Below are 5,000 nucleotides of genomic sequence, written 5' to 3' on the forward strand. Positions count from 1 at the left end.
CACGGGACTGGTTTGAGGTCAAAGGTCAATAAAGCTCCAGTGTAGAGAGGAGGGGGGACCACAACCGCCCCCCCCCCCTTTTTTTGTCCCTTTGTCAAGGTCAAGGTCAAAGTGAAGGGGAAATTCATGTGGACATTGCATGTCACAACATAATCTTTCAAGACAGACACCACAGACAAGGGAATAAACACATAAATATAACGTATGAAAAGAAAAGAAAGAAAAATGAATACAGAATCTGACATTGACATTATGTTAAAATAGCTAAGATAATTGTAAAGGAATTAAGACCTGCCATGCAGTTAAGGTAAGATTAAAGTGCCTGATATATTTTTGATCATTATAAAGTCTGATCATTGTGGGCACAAATTTTATAGGTATAAAGAGGTATAAAAATAGCGTTTTGTAGCGGCAAAATTTATATGCCCTGCTCACTTCCAGGCTACGAGTTTTGACTGAAAACGGTACAATCAAACTTTCTCAAAACACATCCGAATGACATGATTTTGATGTCAACTCAACGTATGTACCCCCAATCATCCGTAAATCGATCTAAAGTGCATTTTACTCCGGATAATTCCTTTAACTTAGACAGTTTTATCGACTCTCTTGCAGTACAAACCCACAGTGTGAGCACAGTAATCACGTCCGACTGAGACATATGGCGCGATCATGTAGTATATGACTGAGATGTATGATCATGTAGTATATGACTGAGATGTATGATCATGTAGTATATGACTGAGATGTATGGTGTGATCATGTAGTATATGACTGAGATGTATGATCATGTAGTATATGACTGAGATGTATGGTGTGATCATGTAGTATATGACTGAGATGTATGATCATGTAGTATATGACTGAGATGTATGGTGTGATCATGTAGTATATGACTGAGATGTATGGTGTGATCATGTAGTATATGACTGAGATGTATGATCATGTAGTATATGACTGAGATGTATGATCATGTAGTATATGACTGAGATGTATGGTGTGATCATGTAGTATATGACTGAGATGTATGGTGTGATCATGTAGTATATGACTGAGATGTATGATCATGTAGTATATGACTGAGACGTATGGTGTGATCATGTAGTATATGACTGAGATGTATGATCATGTAGTATATGACTGAGACGTATGGCGTGATCATGTAGTATATGACTGAGACGTATGGTGTGATCATGTAGTATATGACTGAGACGTATGGTGTGATCATATAGTACATGACTGAGACGTATGATCATGTAGTATATGACTGAGATGTATGGTGCGATCATGTAGTATATGACTGAGACGTATGATCATGTAGTATATGACTGAGACGTATGGTCTGATCATATAGTATATGACTGAGACGTATGGTGCGATCATGTAGTATATGACTGAGATGTATGGCGCGATCATGTAGTATATGACTGAGACGTATGATCATGTAGTATATGACTGAGACGTATGGTGTGATCATATAGTATATGACTGAGACGTATGGTGCGATCATGTAGTATATGACTGAGATGTATGGCGCGATCATGTAGTATATGACTGAGACGTATGGTGCGATAATGTAGTATATGACTGAGATGTATGATCATGTAGTATATGACTGAGATGTATGGTGTGATCATGTAGTATATGACTGAGATGTATGATCATGTAGTATATGACTGAGATGTATGATCATGTAGTATATGACTGAGATGTATGGTGTGATCATGTAGTATATGACTGAGATGTATGGTGTGATCATGTAGTATATGACTGAGATGTATGATCATGTAGTATATGACTGAGATGTATGATCATGTAGTATATGACTGAGATGTATGGTGTGATCATGTAGTATATGACTGAGATGTATGGTGTGATCATGTAGTATATGACTGAGATGTATGATCATGTAGTATATGACTGAGACGTATGGTGTGATCATGTAGTATATGACTGAGATGTATGATCATGTAGTATATGACTGAGACGTATGGCGTGATCATGTAGTATATGACTGAGACGTATGGTGTGATCATGTAGTATATGACTGAGACGTATGGTGTGATCATATAGTATATGACTGAGACGTATGATCATGTAGTATATGACTGAGACGTATGATCATGTAGTATATGACTGAGACGTATGGTGTGATCATATAGTATATGACTGAGATGTATGGTGCGATCATGTAGTATATGACTGAGACGTATGATCATGTAGTATATGACTGAGACGTATGGTGTGATCATATAGTATATGACTGAGACGTATGGTGCGATCATGTAGTATATGACTGAGATGTATGGCGCGATCATGTAGTATATGACTGAGACGTATGATCATGTAGTATATGACTGAGACGTATGGTGCGATCATGTAGTATATGACTGAGACGTATGGTGCGATCATGTAGTATATGACTGAGATGTATGGTGTGATCATGTAGTATATGACTGAGACGTATGATCATGTAGTATATTACTGAGATGTATGGTGTGATCATGTAGTATATGACTAGGACGTATGGTGTGATCATGTAGTATATGACTGAGACGTATGGTGTGATCATGTAGTATATGACTGAGATGTATGGTGTGATCATGTAGTATATGACTGAGACGTATGGTGTGATCATGTAGTATATGACTGAGACGTATGGCGTGATCATGTAGTATATGACTGAGACGTATGGTGTGATCATGTAGTATATGACTGAGACGTATGGTGCGATCATGTAGTATATGACTGAGATGTATGGTGTGATCATGTAGTATATGACTGAGACGTATGATCATGTAGTATATTACTGAGATGTATGGTGTGATCATGTAGTATATGACTGAGACGTATGGTGTGATCATGTAGTATATGACTGAGATGTATGGTGTGATCATGTAGTATATGACTGAGACGTATGGTGTGATCATGTAGTATATGACTGAGACGTATGGCGTGATCATGTAGTATATGACTGAGACGTATGGTGTGATCATGTAGTATATGACTGAGACGTATGGCGTGATCATGTAGTATATGACTGAGACGTATGGTGTGATCATGTAGTATATGACTGAGACGTATGGTGTGATCATGTAGTATATGACTGAGATGTATGGTGCGATCATGTAGTATATGACTGAGACGTATGGTGTGATCATGTAGTATATGACTGAGACGTATGATCATGTAGTATATGACTGAGACGTATGGTGTGATCATGTAGTATATGACTGAGACGTATGGTGTGATCATGTAGTATATGACTGAGACGTGTGATCATGTAGTATATGACTGAGACGTATGGTGTGATCATGTAGTATATGACTGAGACGTATGTATGACTGAAAAAGAAAACAGTGTCTACTCAGTTTCCACAGCATGTCCATAGAAAGCAGTGAATCAATCCAATGAGGCCAACACTATTAAAGACCTGTGGCACACTTCTAATATTTTGTTTTATTTCACACTTCAAACACACTTAATTTTTTCACAGTTTTTCAGGTGCTTGTTTTAGTTCACTGCACATTACACACGTTCCGCGGTTCAGCAGTGGAAAATTTTAATCAAACAATTTGCGATGTTTACAACAACATGCTGCTTAACAGCCCTCATTCATCTTTGATTACCGTGACTGTAAGACATTTTCACACAAACACACAAACACGCACATACATGCACACACACACACACACACACATCTAAGTACACACACACGCACACACACATAACTGCTCTCAAATTCATATTTGATTACTGTGACTGTAAGACATCTTCACACGCTGGAAAGTAGAGATGTGGCTCTAGCTCAGTATGAACACCTTAGTTTATTATGAATAGATAGAGAGGTTATGGAGGAAGAACTGGTTTATCATTTATGAAGAAATGACAGAGATGTAAACACTTAGTACGCCGTATATCTGACAAAGCACAGTCATGTCCACACACTGTTAGACTGCCTCACACAGACACACATGCACATTCAGACACACACACACACACACACACACACACACACACACACACACTTGGTAACCTAGTTTTACTTCCAAATCGGTATTTCACTGGAGAGCAAGTTAATGGTGAAGGCCTAGTTTGGACTGCTGTGGACTTGGCTTGTGTGTGTGTGTGTGTGTGTGTGTGTGTGTGTGTGTTTGTGACATTAGAGAGACAGAGCAGAGATAGTGTATGTGTGGGTGTGTGTGAGAGAAAGAATATGTATGTGTGTGTGTATGTGAAAAAAGTGTGTATGTGTGTGCATGTGTGCGCGCGTGAGTGCATGTATGTGTGTGGTACTAGGATTTTCCACACATGAGCAACGACATGGAAGAAACCACGGCAACCATTTTGCCATATTTAAGTGGTGAATCGCCATAGCAACAGTGACCCATGAAGAGCCTTGGTTTGTGCTTACATGCTCTATAGCCACACACACACACACACACACACACAGAAAGCCAGCTAACAGCTCCCAGTATGGAGAGACACTGACATACAGTACAGGGCGAACTGTTTCACATTTCAAGCCCTGAGAGACAAACAGCTGAGACAAATGAGAGAACACCAACACTGTGAAGTGCTTTTGTCCTACTGCTGCAAATGACTGGTGCCGAGCAGAGCAAATGAGAGAACACCAACACTGTGAAGTGCTTTTGTCCTACTGCTGCAAATGACTGGTGCCGAGCAGAGCAAATGAGAGAACACCAACACTGTGAAGTGCTTTTGTCCTACTGCTGCAAATGACTGGTGCCGAGCAGAGCAAATGAGAGAACACCAACACTGTGAAGTGCTTTTGTCCTACTGCTGCAAATGACTGGTGCCGAGCAGAGCAAATGAGAGAACACCAACACTGTGAAGTGCTTTTGTCCTACTGCTGCAAATGACTGGTGCCGAGCAGAGCAAATGAGAGAACACCAACACTGTGAAGTGCTTTTGTCCTACTGCTGCAAATGACTGGTGCCGAGCAGAGCAAATGAGAGAACCCCAACACTGTGAAGTGC

The 5,000-nt window shown here is 39.8% G+C and overlaps 1 protein-coding gene across 2 annotated transcripts in view; it reads right to left on the reverse strand.

Moving 5' to 3' along the window:
• epn3b (epsin 3b) overlaps nucleotides 1-5,000 on the reverse strand; it is a 47,847-nt gene that overhangs the window by 22,657 nt on the left and 20,190 nt on the right. The window lies entirely within an intron of this gene.

Source organism: Alosa pseudoharengus, unplaced genomic scaffold, assembly GCF_046254945.1.
Source record: "Alosa pseudoharengus isolate Yale_2024_CS ecotype anadromous, Long Island Sound unplaced genomic scaffold, YU_APseudo_1.1 YU_APseudo_1.1_scf_1, whole genome shotgun sequence".
Classification (NCBI taxonomy): Eukaryota; Metazoa; Chordata; class Actinopteri; order Clupeiformes; family Clupeidae; genus Alosa; species Alosa pseudoharengus.